This window comes from Mytilus californianus, unplaced genomic scaffold, assembly GCF_021869535.1.
Source record: "Mytilus californianus isolate M0D057914Y unplaced genomic scaffold, xbMytCali1.0.p SCAF_1, whole genome shotgun sequence".
Taxonomy (NCBI): domain Eukaryota; kingdom Metazoa; phylum Mollusca; class Bivalvia; order Mytilida; family Mytilidae; genus Mytilus; species Mytilus californianus.
This window is the reverse complement of record NW_026262581.1, coordinates 18,507,643-18,535,122: the sequence shown is the minus strand read 5'-3', so window position 1 is coordinate 18,535,122 and position 27,480 is coordinate 18,507,643. Positions and strand designations below refer to the sequence as shown.

Below are 27,480 nucleotides of genomic sequence, written 5' to 3'. Positions count from 1 at the left end.
ATATGTGTTCCGGATACTGGCAAGTAGAAGTCGAGGCTAATGACCGTCCTAAAACCGCATTTGCAACACGGAAAGGACTAGTTCAGTTCCAAGTGATGCCGTTCGGACTTTGCAACGCCCCAGCCACTTTTGAACGATTAATGGAAACCGTACTAGCAGGCTTGCAATGGGAGGTTTGTTTAATATATTTGGACGATGTAATTATTTTCGGAAAAAACTTTGATGAAATGTTAACAAACCTTGGTTTAGTTTTTGAAAGACTTTCGGCTGCAAATCTCAAACTCAAACCAAGAAAATGTAAATTGTTTGCAAAACAGGTAGAGTACTTAGGTCATATTGTTGCAGAAAACGGGATCTCAACTGACCCAAAGAAAATTGAGGTTGTCAAAAACTGGCCGGAACCAACTACTGTTACAGAATTGAGATCGTTCATAGGATTTTGCAGCTATTACCGCCGGTTTATAGAAAACTTTGGTAGCATAGCTAAACCTTTACACAGCCTTACACAAAAGGGTAAGATCTTTGCTTGGACAGATGAATGTCAATGGTCGTTTGACAAGTTGAAAAGGTTCTTGACTAGTGCACCAGTGTTGGCACATCCAGATTTCAAGCAACCTTTCATTCTAGATACTGATGCAAGCGCATACAGTATTGGAGCAGTTCTTTCGCAAATACAGAATGGACATGAGAGAGTTATTGCTTTTGCAAGCAGAAGTCTCACAAAAAGTGAGAGGAGATACTGCGTTACAAGAAAAGAACTGTTGGCAGCTGTTTGTTTTACACAGTACTTCAAACATTATCTGCTTGGCAGAAAATTCACAATAAGAACAGACCATAGCTCTTTGAAATGGCTCCTTAACTTTAAGAATCCTGAAGGGCAGATGGCGAGATGGCTTGAGGTGCTATTTTCCTTTGATATGGAGATACAACACAGAGCTGGTCGTAAACATAACAATGCAGACCCTTTGAGTCGTTTGCCATGCAAACAATGTACAAATTGTGGAAATCAGGATGACGATGCTAATATCATATGCCTTATATCAGGCAAGGAAACATCACATGGTGATGTTGAAGACAATTTAAGCATGAAAGATGCACAAAGTGCCGATTCTGATATACAAGAAGTTAAGACTTGGCTTGAAACAGACAGAAAACCAAGTTTTGAAGAAGTATCAGGCAAGAGTTACGCTGTTCAGTATCTATACAGTCAATTAAGTAAATTAACAATCAATGATGGTTTACTATGTAGGAAGTGGACAATGTATGAATGTAATATTTCCTATTTACAAGCTATTGTACCCCTAAAACAAAGACGGAAGGTGTTACATTTTTGTCATGACACTAAAACATCTGGTCACTTAGGAGTTAGAAAGACTCTCAGTAAAATTAGACAACATTTTTATTGGCCAGACATGCAAAATGACGTAAGACGATACATTGCTGGATGTGAAATATGTTGGAAGCTAAAACATCCAATTAAAAAGAAGCAGGCTCCAATGCAGTTAGTCAAAACGGGTGTTCCAATGCAAAGAATTGCAACAGACATTTTAAGTGAGCTTCCCGAAACAGAAAATGGCAATAAGTATATATTAGTTGTCTCGGACTACTTTACAAAATGGACGGAAGCGTTTCCAATGCCCAACATGGAAGCACAAACTGTTGCAAAAATCATCGTTGAAGAGGTTGTTACTAGATTTGGAGTTCCCCATTACATACACTCGGATCAAGGGAGGCAGTATGAAAGTAAATTGTTTCAAGAAATGTGCAGACATTTAGGAATTACAAAGACTCGAACCACTCCATATCATCCCCAGTCGGATGGTATGGTAGAACGGTTCAATCAAACATTAGAAAACATGCTCAGTGCTTATGTATCAGACAATCATAGGGACTGGGACAAACAACTCCCGTACGTAATGATGGCCTACCGATCAACAGAGCATGAAACAACTGGGATGAGCCCAAACATGCTCATGTTAGGTAGGGAAACCGTAACTCCATTAGACTTGATATATTGCATGCCACCAGCTATAAAAACAACCCCTTCAAACATATGGGTATGGGAACTTCGTGAAAGATTAGAAGACGCCCATGCCTTGGTACGCAAATACTCCGACGGTGCATCAGTCAGACAAAAGACATATCATGACCGCCGGACGTCATGGGAACGGTTTGAAACAGATGATAAGGTATATGTTTACTTTCCACAAAAGAAGAAAGGTTGTACACCTAAATTTACTTCTTTCTGGAGGGGGCCCTTTCAGATCTTAAGAAAAGTGTCTGAAGTTTTAAACCAGGTGGACTGTGGTAGGAATAATCAACCACAAATAGTTCATTGTGATAGACTTAGGAAAAAGGTTGCACAATCGATGAGAGGAGAGGATTCATGTGATGCCAGTGAGGCACATGAAACAGATATAATTGAAGTTGAAAATGTTGAGGAAGTTGAAGAGTTGGTACAGGAGTCGTGCCGACCAAAACGAAATATAAGACCTCCAGCTAGATTTGATGATTTTGTTGTACAAATTGTTAAATAAAAGTCTTTATTCATATGTTTATATGTACAGTATATTTATATATATATATAAAAGATAAAAAAAAAAAATAATAATAATCATAATACAACTAAATATGTTTATGTATTGTTCTTGTTTCAGTACAAAATGCCTCTCACTAAAGTAACAGCAAGGAAGACAAAAGAAGTTAGTTTGGTGACGCCTTGTGTCCTCTGTCAAAAGGAGTTTGGCAGCGAGGAGGATTTGAAAAACCATTTACTTCTCTGTGTAAAAGAAAAATCTGAGATAAGATGTGAAGACTGTGGAACTATTTTTAAGAAGCAGGAATATCTGAAAAGGCACATGAAAAACATTCACGGAGTAGAGACTGCCAAAAGGAGTTACAAAGTTATTGAAAAGAAAGTTGGTGTTTCAGAAAGGGGACAAGATGATCTGGATCAGTATGATCCTGGGAACCTCATAGATGAAATTTCGGATGACAGTAGCAGTGCTGACTTAGATACTCCAGATGATTCAGATAGCGATGTGCAGGATTCTGAACAGAAAGAACATGCTAGAAAGAAAGAGGCTGACAGGGACCCCAGAACTGTAAGTAGGCTAAGGTACCCCTAGGTCCGCCGCTTGCCGACGGATTGTTGTAGGAAAGCCATTAGTTGGTTGTCATGGTATAACCCTCGGTGTACAAACAGTTGCTGGGAGAGGTATTCTGCGGAATGAGTGGAAAAATTGAGGTTAAAAGTAGGACCTTGGTATGGTGTCAGCTAGTGTTAACGAGAACGGTTTTGATTGTGTTTTGATTTAGTGAGTACAAATTTGTAAACTCATGCGAGGACGCATGAAGTCGGAGGCGTGGGTAGTGTTACGAATTTACAGTTTAAGAATGTTATAATATATCTACAGTTATGTATTTTCGATTTATCTATGAATTTTCCTGTTTGATCTTTTTATCGTAGAAAACAGTTTCCAAATCATCCCTTTATCCTTGGTTGCTATAAGACGCTTTACCTGTACAGTTGTTGCTAGGGTGCTCTCTTCGAGGTCCGCGTTCGAAGTATAAATAGTGGGTAGCTATTCAGTTCAAGTTGTCAATTGTGCCGTAGAGATAGTAAGAAGTAGAGCAGAAAGGTAGGACAGTTAATTGTTTAAGACGAGTAGCAGGATAAGTCAAACAAAGTGGAGTGTTTGAAACCTGCTGAGAGGATAAAGATAGGAAAGTTTTGGTTCAGTACAAGTTGTCTAAACAGGGCTAGTGCTAAGGTTTTGCGTTCCACATCTCTCACTATTGCAGTGAGTGTTTGCTGTTAAACCATACCTTAGTGCTATCCTGTTATTCCAACAGTTTTATACATATATTTAAATAAAGTTTCATACGCCGAAAGTTTACACCAGTTGAAATAGTTATCATACATTCGTTTTAATAGGTTTCAGCCCGGTTCCATACATTTAGGTTTCAGCCCAGTTTCATACATTTAGGTTTCAGCCAGTTTCATACATTTAGGTGTCAGCCAGTTTCATACATTTAGGTTTCAGCCCAGTTTCATACATTTAGGTTTCAGCCAGTTTCATACATTTAGGTGTCAGCCAGTTTCATACATTTAGGTTTCAGCCTAGTTTCGAACATTTGGTTTAAAACTAATATCAGACTGAAAGGGTTTTGTTAAACTGTTTCAATTTGCCAGGTTCGGGTTAAGTTAATAGGTGTTGAACTTCGTTTTATGTAGTATTTGTTTTATTATTTGGTAGTGATAGCATAAACTTTTTATTGACTTAAGAATTTTTGAATTGCTCTTCAAATCCCAGGAAACTGGTACGAACCCGAGGATAAACATATTAAAACGTCCCCGCCCGGTTACACGTTACAATAAAACTAAAGTTATAATTTTTTATAAAAGGAAATCAAGACAGAATTTTAGTTTTACTTTGCAAGATTGTAACCTTGAAATTGTTGATACATACTCATACTTACATGTAGGTGTTATTTTCAAATATAATTGAACGTTTAACACAGGGAAAAAACTTGTAGATCAAGTACAAAAGGCGTTATATTGCATTTACAAACTATTTCGTAATGTGTCAATACCTATAGATAAACAATTAAAAATGTTTGATTCTATGATTGAACCAATTTTTTTGTACGGTTCAGAAGTGTGGGGCTTTGAAAACTTGAAAATTATTGAACAAATCTACTTGAAATTCTGTAAAAGAATTTTTAAAGTTCGAAATTCAACTGCATCATTTAGGGTTTCCACTCGAAATTCGGGTCAAATTGAGGATGATTTCTTTTTGGAGAAAATTAGTATTAAATGAAAATAAACTTAGCAGTACATTATACAAGTTAATGCTATGTTTAAAAAGCAATCATGGAGTGAATTTCAAGTGGATAAGCCACATAGAATCTATATTTAATGAGTTAGGCATGAGCTTTATTATTTTAAACCAGTTTGCTGTATACGAAAAGGCTTTAGTAAAACAAATTTTGTATGACCAGTTTATACAAAAATGGTACAGTGACTTACACACCACATCGCGTGGACAATTTAATTCACTATACAAAAAGAGTTTTGTTTTGAAATAGAAAAATATCTTATTAGTTTACCAGAGTCATTTAGAATTTGGATTTCAAAATTTAGAACTGCAAATTTACAATTGCCTATAGAAACTGGTAGATGGTACAATATACCAAAATTAGAAAGAATGTGTGATTTATGCAAAGAGGATATTGGTGAAGAAAATCATGTATTATTTATTTGTAAAAATGCAGATATAGTAGAATTGAGAAACAGATATTAACCTCAATATTATAGAAATAATCCAAACAAGCTGAAGGACGTCTCCGGGTGCGGGAGTTTCTCGCTGCATCGAAGACCCATTGGTGGCCTTCGGCTGTTGTCTGCTCTATGGTCGGGTTGTTGTCTCTTTGACACATTCCCCATTTCCATTCTCAATTTTATTGTAAAAATGGAAGGTCTTTTGTCACTTTGCAATATTGAATTATATAAGAAATTGTCAGTGTTTATCAGAAAACTGTATTCTCTTCTCTAAATTTTATTTGTATTAATATAGTAAATTGAAGCCCAAAGTGTGAAGTTGTACTGTCATATTTATTTGTATTTAATCACATGTTCATTTTTGTCATATTTAATGTATATATGTTATCAATAATGACCTCTTGTAACATATTGTATATGTGTCTGAGTGTTTTCCTAATAAATCTTGAATCTTAAATCTTGAACAAATTTTTGTCATGAATTATATATGAATTGAAAAATAATGAAGAATTCCACTTTGAGGCTATAAAAAACAAAATCCGAATTCTCATCCTCTGATGTTTGGCTGTTTTCCTTCTTTTTGCTAGAAGTTTTCACACAAAAATGGTGAAAAATTAGAATTAAATGGAAATGGAAAAAAAAAACCGAATTCAATATGTATTGCATGGTTCTTTGAATTATTTAGATAGTTAAATAGTTTTTGATACTTGAATGATCACCTATTCTGACAACCCATCAATGATTAAATAGACGTACATAAATATTCCTATGTCCTGCTCTTTTAAGATGGAGTATAAGAATGTATGTTTTAGTTATAAAGTACATGTATTTTAATCAATCCTAGGTATGATTTTTTAGCAGAATGTTTTTAAGTTTCTCCCCATGTTTGACGGGACGTCCGCCCCGGTTTGCCTTTTCCCGCTTACGACACGCGGCTTGATTTTTTCTCCCCGCTGACAAGCCTGTTGAAATCAAATCTCTGTATGTTTCCTGTTCTAAAGGCAACTCTTCTGCTCCTATCCAACATACCCTCACATCCAGAAGAAACTCAAATGTTTGTTCCTTTATAACGAACAGCTTCTTTGCAAAACTTACCTATTGCATTTATTGTTCATTTGTTATTGGTTGGAATATTTGCCACTCGCAAGAAAAAATCAATCGATCAGTTGCAAAAGAAAGTACAAATTTAGAGCTTTCAGTTTCAGGTATAGTATTGTTATTTCTTTATTAAATCATTCGCGTGATATTTTTTCAAAGGATTTGAGTTTAATTAATAATAGCGATCAATTAATAAAAATACAGCAGGAGAAAAGATGAGGGATGATTGCCAATGCGACGACTTTCCACCGGAGACCAAATGTTTGATGTCTTATCTGTCAACGTATGTTAACAGGAGTTTCACTAGAGGAGCCCCTTCCAGAGCAAGTGAGCTTTTGTGATAATTGTTAAATTGTTCTCGTACTGAATATGCATGAAATATTTGCAAATGGACATATTTATACAAGCAGCAATCAATTAATTAAATCACACTGAAGGAAGAAGAAAACATTGCCTCATACAGCAAATATGCATAATTTCAGATTATAATTATAATTAAAAATGATGCTTATTATAATAATAATAGAAAAATTAATAATTATTATATTTTTGATAAACAATAATTATAGTGATACATTTATAATTGAATATTAACGATTTTAATCATATCAGATGATAAATATTATAAAAAAAAACGAAAGAAGAGAGAGAGAAGAGAGTGTGCGACAGAAAATATATCAGTGTGGATTAATATATAAATAACACATAGCTGAGAGGGTGATAGAGCAGATTGTTACCCCGAGAAAACATTGTCAACTGAGGCGAAGCCAAGGTTGACAATGTCTTTTCGAGGGGTAACAATCTGCTCTATCACCCTCTCAGATACGTGTTATTTCATTTATTATACTGAATGTTCTGTTATTACTGTCTATTAAATTTCAGATTCAAAGTAATAAACTATGACGTCTTGTACATACATTTTGAAACAACCATCCGTATTTAATAAAGCGCACACTTGATCAAGCGTCTCCGTGAAGGGTAATAGAGTATTTACCATAGGATAGAGTAAATTGTCTCCCTCGTATTAACTAATCAAAATCTGGTATTTTGACATGAAGTATAATAAAATGTATTGTTTGTTTGAGAAAGTGTAGATGTGGAGAAATATTGTATATGAAAGGTTGACATTTTTATAATCATTAATGCAAATATTTTACTACAGCGGACACATTGGTGTAGTATTGTTTTTGTTATGTTAATTTTGGACTTATCTTCTATCAAATAATTACTTGTCTATCCTGGAACTAATGCATTGAGTTATTTTTATCTATTAGTCCGAGATCTATCAACTGCCATTTTCCTCTACGATCGTGTAACACGAATTGACAAACCAAAGCTTTTAAGTTTACAAATTAACTATTTATATCCGAGATATTCAATGACATTATCCCCTGTTTAATTTAACTACAGTAGAAGGATGGCCTTACGTTCAGTCAAAACATTTAATAGCTTTGTAATTCATATGACTATTTGAATGTATAGTTTGTATTAAAGACTGCAATTAGAGATTTGTATGCATGAATGGTCCAGTATATTTACCTACTTACATTTGTAAGACGGGTATACAGTACACACAGCATTTCTTGTACTTCCTGGTTAGCAGTGGATATAATGTGATGTTGTTCTGGTTGCAATGAAAGTAAGTTGATCAATATGTCGTCTCATACATTGTTTTTATCAAATTTCCATCAATTTAAAAGTTGTCATTGTTCATGTTGTGTGAAAGAAAATGATTCGTACTGTTCAAGCTTATTATGGTTTGTTCTGTGTTACTGTTGACAAAAGGTAACCTAATTCCAATATTTTTGGATTTTGTATGTTATCTAACAAACAATATACTGATGATTGACAAATCATACGATTGGCTATAAAATATGTCAAATGATTGAAAATAGCTCGATTAATTCGAACATAAGAAAAAGAAAACCGCTTTCTTTTTAAAAACGTAGTCACTCTTTTTTGTTCTATTTGTGTATCTATAGGCTTTTAAACGTTACATTTTGAAATCCGTCTTTCTTTATTCATAAAACTTATTGATTTCGACAAAAAACAAAAAACATTGTATTTAAGAGTACCACTGCATATAGCGATTCTCGAATGTAGACTAAATTTTGAAAAGACCGGTCAGACTTTGAAAGTCGTATAGGACAGGATGCACAGACTGGATATACTTGTTTACAAGTCTTTAATCTATACTATTGACAAAATTTAAAGTTATATTCTTTTGACTTTTAAAAGAGGCATTGAAGTCATATGATACTTTAACAAACAAGTTAAATATGTTTTATATACTTGCATGACTAAGTTGTATTATAAAACATGTGTACATTACTTTCTGTTAAAAAGAAAATACTTTATGTTATCTAAATCTTCGAAATGTACTTCTACATGTATTGAATTACTGTCTTCTCGTACTATTATTTGCCAACAGCTTTTTAGTTATCTTAACAATGACATCTATCGTTAGAAATTCAGCATCCACACAGCGCAAGTGCAAAGGTAGAACACACCGTAATGAAATACAAGGTTAACAAACATGGAAATCGATTATGAGCGAAAAGTTTTGATACACCAAATCATATATAAAACAACTTATATGACAAAGTTTATAAGTTAATAAATAATCTGAACATAAAAAAACAAACCAAAAAAAAAAAAAAACGCTCTATCATTTAACTTATTTTGCATGTGTTGATTGTTTATCAGGGTCACAATCGTTAAACTTTGGCACGAAACACCTGAACGTAAATATTCAGTTGATTATTTGTTTCAATCAACAATCAACGAAGGAAACATTTGTTGTCAATTATGCGTTATGGATTCGTACTTAATATTTAAAAAAACGTACACAGAGAACTTAGTTTACTACATACATATTTGTAAGCATGGATTGGTCCAGTAATAAACTTCAACTTGAGGGGGAGGGTTTGGTGCCATCTAACATGTTTAACCCCGGAACATTCTGTATATGCCGGTCACAAGTCAGGAGTCTGTAGTTCAGTGGTTGTCGTTGGTACATTTTGTACATGTCTATCATATTTGTTTTTCGTATATTGTTTTGTTATAAATTAGGCCGTTGGTTATCTCAATTTAATTGTTCCACATTTTGCATTTCGGGGCCTGTTACAGCCGACTATAGTGTATGGGTTTTTCTCATTGTTAAAGGCAGTACTGTTGCCTATTATTGCATACTCACAGCTTACATCCATTGCTCATATTATCTGTTGTACATAATAAAACAAGATGTTGCGAATATGTTGATGAGACACCACCCCACCGACTACACAAAAATAACCCGAGATATTTATGTAAAACAAGATCAATATACGGCATTTAATACGCTCATTCTAATCAATCTATTCTGTCGAGTGTACAAATTTGTCATAGGATCTTTTCCGCTTTTTAAGATATATGCATTTGTATGAAGAGTTAAACTATAATAGAATTGCGCAAAAACCAAAATAAATTATCAATGTTCAGAGCATTATCATGACGATAGTTCTCAGATACTATAAAATATATGCCAACTAGATTTGGTGCATAGAGTGATGAACCGTGCAAAGTACTGTTCCCGCCTAACTGTATGTTTGTAGGTCTATATATTAAATAATTGCATTCTGCATGAAATAGAAGATCATTGGATGTGGAAGGGTTTATTTCATTTTTTTTATTCGAAACATATTTTCATTTCATATGTTGTGTATGTGTATATCTATTCGGATAAAAGTTCTATAGAGCAATTTGAACACAAACTTCAGGTTTGGCGATTAAATAAAGTAGGACTATTAGGTTGATACGTTAGTTTTGACGAGTGAAAAACATATATACTCAAGATTATAATAATCATAAAGTTTTTATCATGGAATTGTATGCTATTGAGAAAAATTATGTTAGTCTAATCCGTAGTTTTACTGAATTTTCGCGGTCACGTGAATCGATTGTAACAGTTGTTGATAGACTTGTGGTCAAACAGTGACCGGGAAACAATAGCATTCCGTTCTTAGTTTTCTTTGCCCATCTCCAAAACAATAAGCAAATGGTCAACTATGATTGGTGTATGGAATGATTATAAGGTATACATGTCTGTCTGGCAGGGTTCATCTGGCCTTGACTTCATTTGCATGGTTCATTGGTCAATGATAGGTTTTTGTGGTTTTGTCTTTCTCAGATACTATAAAATATATGCCAACTAGATTTGGTGCATAGAGTGATTGTAAGATGTAAAAGTCTGTCTGGCAGGGTTCATCTGACCTTAATCTCATTTGCATGGTTCATTGGGCAATGTTTTCATGAATATTTCTGTTTTTCAGATACTATAAACAATATATCATGTATATTTGATATATGGAATGATTCCATGATGTACATTTTGTTTGGCTGTGTTCATCTGACTTTGACATTATTTTTATGGTTCATTGGTCAATGTTCAGTTTTCTTAATTAGGTCTGTTCTCAGATGCTATAAGCAACATGCCAAATATGTTTGGTGTATAATGATATGATTGTAAGGTGTACATGTCTGTCTTGCGGGGCTCCTCTGACCGTGACCTCATTTACATGAATCATTGATAATGTTAAGTTTATATTAATAAATATAAAAATAAAAAGACGTAGTATGATTTTTTAATGAGACAACAAATAGTTACGTTACATTGTTACAATTGACCGAATGTGATATTTTTATATGATAATAAATTATCGAAATTTTTATCAGTCCATCCTTGTTTGCACTGACGCGGTACATTTTTTTCTATCTGAAACACCCACTTAAATAATGAACCATTGACACAGAGCTATAATTTCTCACCTTTTTGTAATTTTGATAATATAATATAAATGTTGAAATCAGAATGGCAATATTTTAACATGTAAACTATGCAAGACATTCAAAGTCAAAGAACAATGACTGAAGGTGCACGGCCAAATAAACACCATGGAAATGAGAAGTGCAAATGCTTATAGAACTTCATACCAAATACCATTGACTTATCATAAATGGTTCCCTTTAAACTAACCTAATTTACTGTACTAGATTAATACAAATCCTTGGACCTCAGCTTGTTGAAATTATTTTACAAACTTTCTGCCAGTCTACGCTAAAACAGACTCCGTTTTACTATAGAACAAATCAAACAGTTCTATCTCTAGAACAGATTTGGACAACTCTATTTATTTCCATCCTTTCTCCATCCCTCCATCCATCTATCCATCCATCCATCCGTCCATCCATCCATCTTATTCAAACCCACTAAACAATAAATTCCGTAGACATGTAGCTGTTACTTTTTATGTTTATTTGCTTATGTTACATTTTCTTATAAGGCCAAACCATTATAGGTTACTAGGTAAACAAAACATCTCAATTTTTTTACATTTAACATGTCACTACCTACTTGTTGTAGACATTTTAGTCTTAGATACAGGATGTTTTTATAAGTTGTTTTTTTCTTTGAACTAGCTTTCAGTAACTGCGAGTACTCTCACATATGTATATTGTGTTTTTGTTAGTGGTGTGATGTGCTTTATATCGGTCTGCTGAGTTAAGCCCTTTTCAACTGATTTTTATAGTTTGTTTTTATGTTTAATTGTTACACCACTGACCCATGTTAGGGGGGGGGGGGGGGGGGTGCACCCGCAAACATATTAACCCCGCCATTTTCAGTACGTGCCAGTCCCAAGTCTGGAGCCTGTTATTCAGTGGTTGTCGTTTGAACTGTTTTACATTTGTCTTTAAAGGGTCTTGTATAGCTTGCTTTGCGGTATGGATTTTGTTCATTGTGGAAGGCTGTGAGGTGACCTATTGTTCCTCACTTCTACGTCAGATGGTCTCTGGTGGAGTGTTGTCTCTTTCGCAATTATACCAAATCTTCTTATTTCCAAATGTCACCTGGAACAAGTGGATACGTAGATTTTTGCATACGTTACTCATATTTGACATGTCAAAACGTTATATTGCTTTGACCTATAGAAAATCAAGTACTAATAACAATTGTTAACGATTAACGTTTGAGAATGTACTCTTAACAGATGCATGCACATGCAGTATCATATTAAAATGTTCTTATGAAAATAATGTAGTTCCTAAAAGTGTATTACAGGGAATACAATGAAGTGTAAGGTTTTATCAATATTGTTATTTTCATTTTCATTATTAGTTTTTGTTTATGTTTTATAATTATATTTTGGTTTATGAACTGTCCAAAGTTAATAATACTCGGACACGGTGTATATTCAGAACGCTTGCTTTCCAATTTCGTAAGCCATTTCTTTCTGATTTAAAAAAAAAAAAACACACGGAGAGATGTAGGTTGCTCTGTTCTGAATTTTTTTTTTTTATCAAACATAAGTTTTATTGAACGAATTTATGCTTGACGGAAGAATAAAAATATCTAGGTATTTAGTATCATAATTTATGTTGACGATGGTTGAAAAATTGCAGTTAGTTAGTTCACACCAGACCTGCGTTATTCAATCCAAACAGATTTTTAATTCTCATGATCATCCGAAATATAATTCGGATTTACATACTTATTAAGTTTCTCAACACAGTGATTTTTATGAAAGTGAAAACATATAAAATATTATTTATTAGTTGTATTTGGCTTGAACTAGCTTCCAGAAACTGCAGGTTACTCTTAGATCGGTCTTATGGTTTTTTTTTGTTGTTGTGTTTTTTTTTGGTTTTTTTTTTGGTTCGTAATTAAGTGTTAAATTTATAATTATTGATTATGATAATTCACAAAAATATATGTTTCAGATGATTGAAAAGCTAGTGCTATTTATAATTATCACTGAGATCCATTTTGTAACAGTAGCAGCACAAAGTAAGTATTACCATCCGTGATTTGATGTATGAGTGTAATATATTTTTGTATTATTTATGAATAACTGCAGTGTGTATATTAACATATTAACAATATCAATTTTGAAACTAGGAAATATTTTTTGAAAATTATTCGAAATTTTAAATTTTCATAAATGTAACTGATGTAATGTAAAAATGACGGTTGCTGTGGATACTATAAACAAGCTCGATAAGAAGATGGTCATGCCACTATTTGACTTAAGTTTTCTAACACATAATATTAAAAGTTCTTATATCGCACATAACCATGATAACTGTATTGTCCTTGTTTTTTATTATAAAAAGTAGCAAAATCGGAAAATTTTAGATTTATCGGCTCCTTACGAATAACTTATACTACTGTTTTCCCAACATGCATATTGAGCTGTATTGTTTTATGGATTTACAAAATACAATCACTCATGATGAAGACAGGAGTTTCGAGTAAATGGTAATGATTTCATATTATAGAAATGAGTTGATATGGTTTGTTTGCAATATAGACACTATCAACCAGAAATAAAAGCATGACAAAATGTTAGATATGTGGGCTTTAATATTTCATGTGCGTGAATGTGGTTAACGGATTATAGCAATGCGACAAATATACGAATTTGGCCTCTGCCTTTGGTTCCATGCACACTTAGTTTTACGTCAAATGACACATTATATTAAAGTTTAACTTTCCAGTATATATAATGATAGAAACTTTGAAAACATTATTTTCAAATAACATTATATCATTTTGCAAGTGCACAAACTGTTATTCATGTTGCTTGTTTTGAAGACTTTGCATCGAGCCGTCTTAGGGACGCAGTATGAAAAATCTTACAACAATAGTCAGAAAAGTGAATTAGAAATGAATGTAGACCTTTCTTGCTTAAGACCTAAAGACTACTGAAGTAAATATTTGTAATACGTAAGTTAACAAGGCAAATTAACATCAGTTGCAAACTGTCAGCTTTTCGAATTTTCAGATGTACTGCAATCGCTTCAGTGGTTATTACTGAAAATACCAACAAACTTATGCCAAATGATGACATGTATATCAAGCGATTCTTCTATCAACTCGAATTAAACGTTTTTAAAATCCTTTATATTGTCACATTTTATCTTGAAATTATACTTTTTTTCAGTAAATCTTGCACCAAAGGGAAGTGCAATACAACTTACAACTTTAATAGACGGTGATACTGAATACGATGCAAATAAAGCAATAGAAGGACCAGCCTCTAATAGGTGGATTGACGGATGTTCATCTACAGCTAAAGGACAAAATTACGCCTGGTGGGGCCTACAACTTCCAAAATTTGCTTTCATCACAAATATTGAGATATATTATCGGGAAAATAGTAAGTATCAATATGTCAATTTAAAGCGGGAAAACGTATTATCAAGTAACTCTTTTTTAAATCCTAGCTTTTAATGTATCAACTGTTTATTAAATGTTTGTTCCAGTGTGCTCTTTAAGAGTTGTAGATAATCATCTGTAAGTCTGTACAAATTTACTTTCAAGTTGGACATGCACTAGATCATGTATTTTTGTTTACATGTAGCAAAATTATATTTCCTTCAGACCGTTACGAAAAGTTAACGTTCAATATGCCATCATATTACAATAAAGCTTCAAAATATCAACGTCATCAGTAACAAAAATATGTTTTAAGGTCAACACATGGTCATGGTAGAGTAAATGGGCAATGAAGAACAGCATTAAAAGCGCTCTTCCTTTGCTTTTTGTGTTTTGTTTTTGCTGTGGATACCTAACAACAAAATTATTTTCATTTACCTGTGTTTAAAGTTATTGCAAAAGGCAGATATTTTTGTTCGAGCATATTGTTTTTCTTTAATTGTTTAACATTTCTTACCGATATAACATGTTACTTTTATTATTCTTCCCTTGGTTTATTTATTTTGTATTTACATTGTGTCATAGGTCAAATTTATTTGTTCAGTGTATGTTCAATAGTGTTAATATGTCCTTTGATTGAGTTAAGCTATTTCAGTTGATATTTTATAGTGTGTCTTTCTATGTTGTGATGTTACACTATTGTTTCAGAAAAAGGGTGAAGGTTTGGTACCATTAAAACGTTTAAACCCTCTGCATTTGTTTGCACCTGTCCTAAGTCAGGAATCTGATGTTCAGTAGTTGTTGTTTGTTGATGTGGTTCATAAGTGTTTCTCGTTTCTCGTTTTTTATATAGATTAGACCGTTGGTTTTCCCGTTTGAATGGTTTTACACTAGTAATTTTTTGGGGCCCTTTAAAGCTTACTGTTCGGTGTGAGCCAAGGCTCCGTGTTGAAGACCGTACTGTGACCTATAATGGTTTACTTTTATAAATTTTGACATGGATGGAGAGTTGTCTCATTGGCACTCATATCACATCTTCTTATATCTATGTACTGATTTTGTGTCATGGATGGACACCCCATATTCTTTTTTTGTTTAATTCTATAATGTCACAGATTTTGGTAAAATTTAAATGACAACTTTGGCTTGTTAAACTAAAACCCAAAATTGAAAACAATAATGCTTTATCTCTTTTACTTACTGAAATATTACTGAATTAATTGTCATGAAAATGGATGCGCATTTCTAAAGAAAGCACATAAAATCGGCGAACAAACGTTATTAGATTTGTCTTAAAATCCTCAAATCTTCATATAAAATGCAAAGTACTTGTAGTTTCAGTCGTGGACAGACCTTATATGTAGTCACGCCTGGTTCTTCCGACGAGAAATTTAAATTTTGCAAATTCATCTGGGCTTTTTCAAGATAGGACGTCATTGAATGTTTCCCGCTATTTTTTAAATTGTAATGCATGGTTCGGTACATAGAACGGCTTTGTCGAATGGCATCTTCTACCACATCAGCATTATTGTTCGGATGCGCAACGGGTAAATGTAGGATCTAATTCTGGCTAATGTTTGTGTGGTTAGAGTTCCAATTAACTTCTTGAAATGCCACTCGTTTATTGCTATGATGACACATTTGTGTTAGATTAAACAGTTGAAACAAGTTATGTATGATTATCTTCCTTATTTGTTTTTTTCTTATATAATTTAATAGAGCAGACAGGAATGAATGAATTTCGTTTGTACCTCGGCAATGGGACGGCAGATGATAGTTCTGCTCCTGGCTTATGCTATACAGATAAAGGAAAAAGTGGATACCCTGACCTAACACAGAATATCGACTGTAACATGATTGCCAAAAGTGTTTACTACGTAAATAGAGGATCGGAAATACTAGCAGAATTATGCTATGTAGCAATATATGGTAAAGTAACAAGATAAAGCATATTTATGATTATGCCAAAAGCAATGATTTGATGTAGAAATTAATTCACTGATAAAATTCATATCATTTTTCTCTGTGACAATAAATTTTTCCATACAACTCAAACCTATCAAACCATTGTAAATGGAGTACCCTGTAGTTGTGAAAACGAGAAAAAAAATTAAATAGCGACACATAAGAGTTCCAATGTCAATCTCAAGTTTGATTTTAGGGATTCTGTTACATTTGTAGTTATCAAGTTTAGTTTAAACAGTATTTATTATTGAAATATTATAACAATAACGTTGTACAATTATACATAGCAGTCGAATATGGGATTAAGAAACAAGTTTGGAAAAACTTTTATAAATCCGTCTCCCGGTTTTATTAGCTATCACATTTAAATAATGCTGTTAAAAGTCAACAGAAAGAGATGAGTGATATAATTCTAACATGTCTAAAACTAGGTTCACACTGCCGATCAGATCAACTCGATCAAGCCCGATTAAAGCATATTAAGCGATCGGGAGACTGGTCTGACTCGTTCGACAAGACTGTTCGGGGTGGTCTACCTTGCTGGTCATCGCTCTGACTTTCTACACGACAATTTTTGACATGTCAATGGGGATCGAGAAGCCAGTCACTCGAAGAGAGATCGGGAATCCGTCGAGTAGCCGTCGAATTTATCGGGAAAGGATCGTGTAGAGATCGAGCTTGGTCCGAATACACATATTTAGCCAATCAGTACTCGATCATCTGGACTTTTTCACCGACTAATATCCGATCGCTTCTCGACCAACGCCATCCTGTTTCATCAGTGGTTCAGATTAACACGACCAATTCCAGATCGCTTCCCGATCACTACGACTACTGTTTTTTTTTTATCCCAGACCAACTCGACCAATACCCGATCTCTACTCGACCAAATTCGACCACTTTTCGATATCTACTTGGTCATACACGAGTACACATGACTGCTACAAGATTCTATAAAAGGATGTGCAGTTCTGATCAAATCGTATAACTTGCTGGGAGTAATCTCGTGTGCTCCGGAAAGGTGAGCAGATACTGTACTACATGTTGCACCCGTCGTATTGCTAAACATAGGTACAAATCCAGTGACAAGTCTCATTTGGTGGTGTTATTTTCAAGAAAAGAAGAGTAAATTTTTTGAATAAAAAAATACGGTTCAAATTAATTATTATTATTATAAGTATTATTTTAAGGATCTCCTTATAAAGCTGCAATCAAGAAACTACATTTTTTATAAAAGAATAAAAAAAAGGCTAAACATATACCAAAGCTAAGGTTAAACTTTGAACAACACAAAACATAATTACCATTATTTTAAAATAATCTTGGCAATTTTATAACACATGTAAACAAGATGTCATATTAAAAAAAAACATCGGCGGTTTCACGGTGAAACTACAAGTAACTAAATAATTACATTGCTGGACTAAATAAATACCCTCTAGACAATCAACTGATTCAGAACCTGCTAATGAATTGAAATAGCGCATATGATAGTCTCTTTGACGGACCCCATCGCGTGTCACAGCATTCATTTCATGAGTATGATAGCCATCTGCCATCTGCCTTCCCTGACGCAAGGTTGTAGTTGATTGTGCTCATCCTCATGGTCGATGGCCTGACGTACAATAATAGAAGATTCCAATTTCTGTGAAGATTATGCTGTTATACATGCAACAATCATTGGATCAATGGTCTCTGGAGACTGTTTCGAGCAGACAAGCAGGCATTGAAACCGCATTACAAGGATAACAAATGCGTTTTACACCACTTGCCTTGCACGAACAAGTCTGCAAAGTAAAAAAAAAAAGTGTTATTATACAAAATGTATTCAAATGCAAGACTATTATCACAAATAATTGATAACTTTATTGTTTTTTCTCGCAAATTTATAACAAAAAACAATTGAAATTCCATTGTTATATTAAATCAATGGAATTCCTTCTCTTTTGCATTTCATTAGTACCGGTAGAGACTAAAAAGGGAATACTATGGTGAAAAATTGTTTTAAAACAAAAATGAAAAATTGATATCCTAAAAAAGCACAAGATATACGTTAGGATTATGATATTTTATAACTTTACTTAATTTTGCTAAAGGCAGTTCCTAACTTTGTTATTAAAGACTAAGTTATGATTTAATATGCGCTCTTCGTCCACTAAGTTACGTCTGGAGTATGGCTTCATCATCCAGGTTTTCAGTGGGAATGTATCATCTCCAATCATGAAGTATTGGGTATTTTTGTTATCGCCGGGTAATGGGTCAGGTGATGGCGCGGCATACCGAAGTGTTTTTCTCAATCAAAGTCCATATTCAGATTGGTTGAAGTACTAAACGTAGGACGCACTTCCATTAGCACCAACACTGACCTATATGAACTTGTAGTCTGTGTCGATGAAGGCCAGTTGTATGATTCAGAAAAATCCTTTGTAGTTGTAGTACAGTTTACCATATTCCTATGGGCACTTTATCCTCCCGTGCATGCCATCAAGTGCTCCACATGCATGACGAAAGTTCCACTTGGCTTGGAAGTCATCGACAATCTGTTGCCACTGTACGGGTTTGACGACGTCTGGCATTACCTCTTCCGAGTACTCATATATAACAGCTTCCAAAACTTCAGGAACGAACAAGCAAATTGTGTTTTTAGCCACTCGGAATGAATACATAAGCTCTGCATAAGAAGCGCCAGTTGCGAGATGGCAAAGGGTGACAGTCAATTACATTACAAGCTCTAAGGCTTCTTTAAAAATTGAAAAATTTATTAAAGCAATTCCTGCAATGATATCATAGTTTTACTTCGGTTTCATTCGGATGAAATTATCAACGCACAAACATGTCTACTTACCTAAAATTGGTGTTCTAATTTTTTTTTTCTGTGTGAGATACGGTTTAAAAGACCCCCAAATATATCAGCGTCCACTCTGAGGAAGTTTTTATAATCATTAGGGTCCTCACCCAGATTTCTCGGCGCCGTTGCTGTTTACACTTTCTTGTTCGTTTTCTACGCTCCTCTTCAAGTTCTGTCACAGCTATGAACCTGTCTCCCTGAAGCGTTAATCACCTTGACCACAAGTGCAACTGCTCTATCTCCATGTAGATATTTTAAATGTATGACTTTATTCAGAGCTTCTGTGATCTACTTAATGATAACCAAAATAAATAGAGAATGTGTCCATTGGACACAGATTATGCCCCCACTTGCATATAACGTTATAAACGGACATAACTCAAGAAAAGTAAAAGTGACGCAACCCAGATTCGAACGGTCTGATTTTTGTGGTAATAAGCATTGTGTATAAGTTTCATAATACTTGGTTAAGGCAAACTTGAGATAGAGAACGGAAACAAAAATTTTCTCCATTTGTAAAGGGGCATAACTCAATAACAGTTAGACTGACGCCACCCACATTCGAGTTTGATCTGTGTTTTGTGGTATTAAGTATTGTGAATAAGTTTCAAAACATTTGGTTGAGGTAAACTAAAGTTAGATTGGTCATTTCGGGGCCTTTAATAGCTGACAATGCGGTATCGGTTTTGCTCATTGTTGAAGGCCGTACGGTGACCTATAGCTGTTAATTTCTGTGACAGTTGGTCTCTTGTGGAGAGTTGTCTCATTTGCAATCATACCACATCTTCTTTTTATATTAAAGAACGGAAATTAATTTCGGGACGTACGTACGTACGGGGGTGTACAGACGGACAAGGGTAACTTAATGTCCCCTCCGCTGCGGTGGGGGCATAGAAATCAGACGTTTTTATACAGCAATTGTACATATTTGACCAATACCCGACTATTTCTACGACCCCTATACGATCAGGTCGATCTGGTCTGTTCGAGATCGGGTTGGGATCGAGTATTGTTGATTTAGTCTAGCTAGTCGAGTAGAGATCGTGTAGAGATTGTGAATTGGTCGGGATCATCGAATAGATATTCAATTAGTGGTTGGGTTGAAGTCGTAAAAAAATCGTTAAGGAGTCGTAAATGGTCGATTTGGAGTCGTGTACGGTCTGATAGCGGTCGGATAGAAGTCGTAAACAGGCCCGATCAAGAATTTGGTTGCGCTTGGTCGTGGAAATTTTGACAATCGGATTGAAGCCGGGGTCACACATTCACGATTTTTACTGCCGTGCTTGATAGGACCATTCCCGATTAAAATTTGTCAAAAGTCTGATAAAGGTCCTGTGAATCGTGGCTGGAAATTCCAACTTTAATTAAAATTTGTGAAAAACAGTTATTCAATCACGACAACAATTAGATATTGTACAGGAAGCGTCTAAATTCAGCCGTTTCCATCCGAATTTGTCCCGATTATCCCGTTCTCAATCCGATTTGTATCTTTCCTATGGTAAAAAAACGACAGAATCTGTTCCGACATTGTCAAGATTCTGCCGAATGCGACCTGACAGACATCAGACAGTAATCAGCCAGTGAACCGACGCTGACGGAAGATATCCATTAGAAAACTGTCGCCATATTTGGATTGATCTGGTACTGTCGGAACGCATTGCTATCACAGTCTGCTTTACCGCATTGCAAACGGCTTTGTCTGGACTAAGTCGTATCGTGTTCTGTAATTGACGGGACTCTGACGTGGGTATTATTGCCGAATTTCGTATAAATAACGGGACTGTTCCGGAACGGTTCCGGCAGAGACGGTTTCGCATTCGGGATGCAATCTGGACTCAATCGGCAAAAAATTGACAGATTTCTCCAGATCATGTCCATTCCACAGGACACTGTCCAGAAAACACAGAACATTGCTATAATTTTGATCCGATACAGCAGAATCTGTCACGACATAGTCACGATTGTAATCCGACTAGACAAAAAGTTTCCCCGAATGTTACGGGACGCATCTAAATGTCGGGGTGCCTGATCCGTTCCCGATCCGTACGAATCTGTTACGAACCTATACGACTGCTTCCAGACAATGATAGGACATTCCAAATCATTGAGGATGGTAATCCGACTTTTTCACTTTTCGTGTCTTAGCGCTGTCTGATCTCAAACGGGAGCCATAATCGGCACTGTGTGAACGCCGCATAATCGAATTGATCTGATCGGCAGTGTGATCCTAGCTTTAATAAAGGGAGCGGGGTTTAATATATAAAATAATTTTTGTTTATCAGGAAAATGAATGAAATGTTCGTCATCTATTGTATATCATTATTTAAGATTTTGTCCGATATAAAAATAAAGTAATTTTAGTTTCAGAAGGACATTTTTTCTGCTTTATTAAACTAAATATATATGGTGAATCAGTTCTGGTAATGACCCTAACTTCTTGTGAAGCAGGAATTTTCTCACAATAACCTAAGTATTTGGAAATGTTTGTACCTCAAGAATAAGAAAACATCGGTTGCAGGTCTAAAGAGTCTATGTCAAATGTACACACGTACATCTTTCCCTTTAACTGAACGGCGTCAACAATATTGAAGATTTCTGATTAGTAGTGTTTTAACAACAGCTACGGGTAGATTTGATGTAGGCGTTTTTTTGTATGGAATGTATTTTTTCTGCTTTATTAAACTAAATATATATGGCGAATCAGTTCTGGTAACGACCCTAACTTCTTGTGAAGCAGGAATTTCTCACAATAACCTAAGTATTTGGAAATGCTTGTACCTCAAGAATAAGAAAACATCGGTTGCAGGTCTAGAGTCTATGTCAAATGTACACACGTACATCTTTCCCTTGAACTGAACGGCGTCAACAATATTGAAGATTTCTGATTAGTAGTGTTTTAACAACAGCTACGGGTAGATTTGATGTAGGTGTTTTTTTGTATGGAATTTAACATCTGTCTTATGTGGTACCCAGATATTGGTACCAGTCTTGTATAACAACTCCAGTTTCCGGAGTATGTCAAAACATGGAGTGAAATAGAATAGTCCATTTTTTTCTGAATTTTTTTCTAGACTCAATTTCTTCTGTTTGATTAAAACTTTATTCTGAATTGAAACATGTATTTAGATTAAAAAAAAATGCATCTTTTTGGGGACATCAAACCAGGAAAGTGTAAGGATATCATGTTTACAGGAATGGTGCGGCCTAGTAAAAACAGCAAACGGAAAGTAGAAAAAAAGTAGTTTTGACTTCAGGGATTCATAACTTTTTATTCTTCCCGGCATGACCCACTTTTTTCCCCATTAAATCACAATTTCACATTACTACATACATGATATGTACATGAATTTTTTTTTTCTATGTAGCATTTTAATTTTTTAAAATTTAAAAGATCAGCTGTTTTGCATGTAAGCCTATGGAGCAGTCAATTACAAGACTGCAACATATTGTGTTATGTTGTTTTATTATAACTTGATAATATTTTTTCTTTACATATTAATATGGTTTTGACATTACGTAAGGATGTTTTGATGTAACTCAATATGGAATAGTCGTAACTTAATGTTATTTCGGTATCAAATGATTGTTTCTTATCTTACCTCCTATACATTTCTAGGATTATGATTGGTTAAAAGCAACCGCGTGGAGACCGTATATATTTCATAAGTGGTTAGTAGGCCTGGTTTATTTTAATATACGGTTAGTAGTGGTGTTACGATATATATATGGGGTCAGTATATTCCATATAGGGATTCGAGCTTCGCTCACACCCCATATAGAATTTACTGACCTCATATATATCGTATTGGGTCACTAATACACTATGTAACTAATAGTATTGAATTGGTATAGTTTTGTCATTACTTAATATGATTTCGTTATTACTCGATTTGGTTTCATCATTATCTATTCGGGTTGTGTCATTAGGGAATGTGGTTTTAACATTACTTGATGTGTATCTGGCTTAACATAATGTAGATGTTCCATTGCATGATGTTGTTTTGTTATTTCATAATGATGATTTGCCAAATCTTTATATGGCTTGAAGACATTACATAATGATGTTTCAAAATTTGACGATTTTACACTACATGATGTGTTCGTTCCCGTAATTGATGTGGTTCTGTCATTCTTTGATGTGGTTATTACATAACTTGATGAGGTAAAACCACGTGACAATTTTGTGAAGAAAAAGGTGCGCTATGAGCGTATGATATGCCCGTCGCTTTTTCAACGAATAAAATTCCATTACTCCTCAATGTCATATCAGACATTTATATAAAAAAAAAACAAAAAACCAAAGGGAGCTTATTTTAATAGATATAAACCAGTCACTAAAGTTTCATTAAAACTGCTCAAAGCATTTTTGAGCTATTGTCCACAAACTGGAAAATCCCCCTTTCTATGAATATGATGAATAAAATCCCATAATCGGAAACGTAAAATCTAAAATTTATAAAAATCGAAAGGCAGCTTACGTCAATAGATATTAACAATTGCCCAGTTTCGAAATTGTTTTAAGCGTTTTTCAGTTATTGTCCGACATGTTGACAACGGACGGACGGACGGACGGTCGGACGGACGGATGGACGGACGGGCGGACTGACGGACGGACAACGGTATACCACAATGCGTCCCGTAAACGGGCGTAAAAAAATAGTTCTATTTCTAAAACTGATTTCCATGTTAAATGTGCCTCGGATGAGTGTGGCAATCCATCGATTCAAAATTGACGTTCCGTGGGTTACTGTGCGAGTTAAACTTCGAGTTAGTCTTCGATTTTTAGCTAGAATTCAAGCCATAATTAGAAATAAGTTAGATTTACCATTGAATCTCGAGTTGGACTTCGAGTTTGAGTCACATTTTAAGGTAGAGTTCAAGTTTCAATTCGAATTTGAGTCTCATTTAGATTAAGGTTTCGAGTTGAAATTTGAATTTTCTAATATGAGTTCGTATTTGAATGTTCTATCGCGGATCAAGGGCTTTTGCTCGGGCTTATGAAAAGAGGGCTTAGGGGTTCATGCGTACAAAAGATAAACAAGACTGTAGTATACAAAACACAACATAAAAATCTAAACAAAGTTAGGAGATGTGGTGTGATTGCCAATGAGACAACTATCCACCGGAGTTTAAATGTAGTGGATGTAAGCAACTATAGGCAACCGTATGCGTACAGCCTTCAACTCACCGTATAGTCGCTATAAAAGGCCACCACGTGAAATGAGAAACAATTCAAAGGAGAAAACTAACGTCCTATTTTATAAGAAAACATTTTACGAAAAACAAAAATGACACACATGAACCAACGACAACCATCTACAGCCTCCTGACTTGGGACAGGCACATAAAGAATATGGCTGAGTTAAACATGTCTGTGAACGCTCCACCCTTATCCTAGTCTGAGACAGTAGTGTAACAGCACAATATGAGAAAACACTGTAAATCGCGTGCAAATCCTGCTTAACGTGTGGCACCCGTCGTGTTATTCGTGAAAGTACAAACCCAGTGATTTTGTCTTAATCGGTAGGTCACATTCGAGGAAAAAAGGACGGCAATTAAAACATATCCGTCGTCACCTGTGAAACAGATATTCCCCAAGAAAGTTTTTTTTTTCAAGTAATCATACACGTTGAAAATAAAATCGAAAAACTCTTATTTTATAAAATTGATGCTTTGTCGATTAGTCCGATCCCTACATCTACACACACAAAAACAAAAAAAATGTTTCTTAAAGAAACTTAGGTGAAAAAATGTTTAAATAAATGAAATTTGGGAAAACACAAGTTACACATACAGTATAAAAATGTAATATTTAACAATATATCAAAATTTAAGGTTGGTGATAAATGGTTCATATCTAAAACACTCGGTCAGCCTCGTGTATTAAATTTAAAACATAGAAACACTATAGTCGAAGAAAAAACGATGGGCGTTTCCCTGTAACTTTAGTGTGAGTTGATTAAAAGTGTCTCATTTGTTGACGATAAAGTACAAGTAATTTGATTTGTGTCAAGACTGCGCCATTAATGTCGCGGAAGTGAGACACAGCAAACATATATTCCGTCGTCGGTAGTGGCGTCGGCGTCTTTATCATTTAAATCGTAATGTTTCTCGTTTGAATTGTTTTACATTTGTCATTTCGGAACCTTTTATAGCTTACTATGCGGTATGGGTTTTGCTCATTGTTGAAAACCATACAGTTGTTAACTTCTTCGTCATTTGGTACACATATGTGGTGGAAAGTTGTCTCATTGGCAATTATACCACATTTTCTTATTTTTATATAGGTTGGTTTTGCAGTAAATACCGAATTAAACTGTTTTGTCATGATAAATTTGTAAACCTCCATGAATTGTTATAAAACTTGTTTAGGAGTTAATCTTTACGATTAAAATAAAGCATACAGAAATACTACTTTTTTAATTTTGTGTTTTACCGATAAATGAACTTTTTACAGTCAACATTACACTTTTACACTAACAGCAGTAATTTCAGGAGAGAAACAGGGTTCCATGGAATCCTTCACGAATTTATCAAAATACTGCTTCCATTTGAGAAGTAAGGAAAAACCGGCCAGACCAAGTGCTTTGAGGATATCCCCATTATGTCCGAAATATTGTGATTTTTTGTTTGTACTTATTTGAAATTTCTTATTTTTGTCTTTCGTTCCCCTTTTTCATACCAAATAACTCAACAACTCAAACTTTAATTTGAACTTTTACTAATGGATAACGCCCCTACCGAAGCACATTAAACAAACGACATATAAAATGTATGATGGAAATCAGTTTAAAAATAAAACTATTTTTATCCAAAATGGTCACGTGGTTTTTTAATTCTTCAAGTGATATAATAACCACATCAAAGAATGACAGGACCACATCAAATACTGAAACGAACACATCATGTACTGTGAAATCATCACATTTTGAAATATCATTACGCAATGTTCAATGATGTTAAAGTCATATGAAGAATTAACAAACAATCATTACTAAATAACAAAACCACATCATGTGATGAAACAACTACATTACGTTAACCCAAATACACATCAAGTAATGTTAAAACCACATTACTAGTACCTAATGACACAACTGCATTTAATTAAGGTGAAACCACATCGAATGATGACGAAACCATATTAGGGGCATACGATACAGTTACAGTGGAGGTAATGACGTTGCTAACGTAGATAACGTACAATGTTATTTTTCGTGACGTCAAACTGTGACATATCGGGAAAAGTTGCACCTGGATCCCTCTTTTTAACATGATTATTTGTACCAATTTTTATGAAAAAGTCACCGTTTTTTTTTTAAATTAGATAAATATACAGCAAAAATTCGTTTTTTGTCTAAAATAGTGAAACTTTGATAAACAGTAAGTATTTCCAGAGAATTGTAATACAAATTTAGAGCATACTTATGTAAAGAAGATTTTTCCAAACGTTCTTACAAAAATCCGCTTGTGTTTATCTTTTGAAACAAAAAAGTTAAATATGTCTATCCAAAGGATAAAAATGTAAAAAAAGAAACGAAGTTTTTAGTAAATGTCTAACATTTCGACCCCTTTTATCTCTTAAAGAGGCACATGAAGGTATATTTTTTATCACATATTTGAATTGGCGAGGTGAAAAATAGCTTGAATGCAAATTTTCTTTAAAAAAAACAACGTGGGATCAAAACTGTATCGTATGCCCTTAAGTAATGACAAAACCATATGAAGTAATATCAAAACATTAGTTAAGTAATAGTCAAAACCATATCATGTAAAAATAAAATATCATCTAGTAATAATTAAACCACATAACGTAATACCAGATACCGCATAAGACAGCTGTGGCGTTCCATACATTTGCATCACAGTACAGTACTGACTCTTCTTTCATGGTTCGTTGATTTCGATAAAAAAAAATTAGATTTTTAAATTTTAAAACGTTTAATTTTTCATCTTAGCTCTGTTTTATTAGCTACTGAAGGTTTGTTGACGGTATTATGGTTATATTTTGTGTTCCCTGAAGCGACAATTAAGGGGAAAATTTGATACAAGCTTTTTATAATGCTTCAAAACCTGATTTATCGTTCATTA

At 34.3% G+C, this 27,480-nt stretch overlaps 1 protein-coding gene across 4 annotated transcripts in view; it reads left to right on the top strand.

The window, feature by feature from the left end:
* The window catches only part of LOC127700015 (receptor-type tyrosine-protein phosphatase alpha-like), a 581,206-nt gene that overhangs the window by 187,385 nt on the left and 366,341 nt on the right, over positions 1-27,480 (top strand). For 2 of the 4 annotated variants that reach the window (XM_052203468.1, XM_052203478.1), the window contains exon 1: positions 13,170-13,205. The exons of 1 other annotated variant lie outside the window; for it this stretch is intronic. The gene's annotated coding sequence lies outside the window, so the exon portion shown is untranslated. Of the gene's footprint in view, positions 1-13,168; positions 13,206-27,480 lie in introns of those variants that run through there. One more of the 4 variants, XM_052203462.1, reaches the window with a different exon arrangement.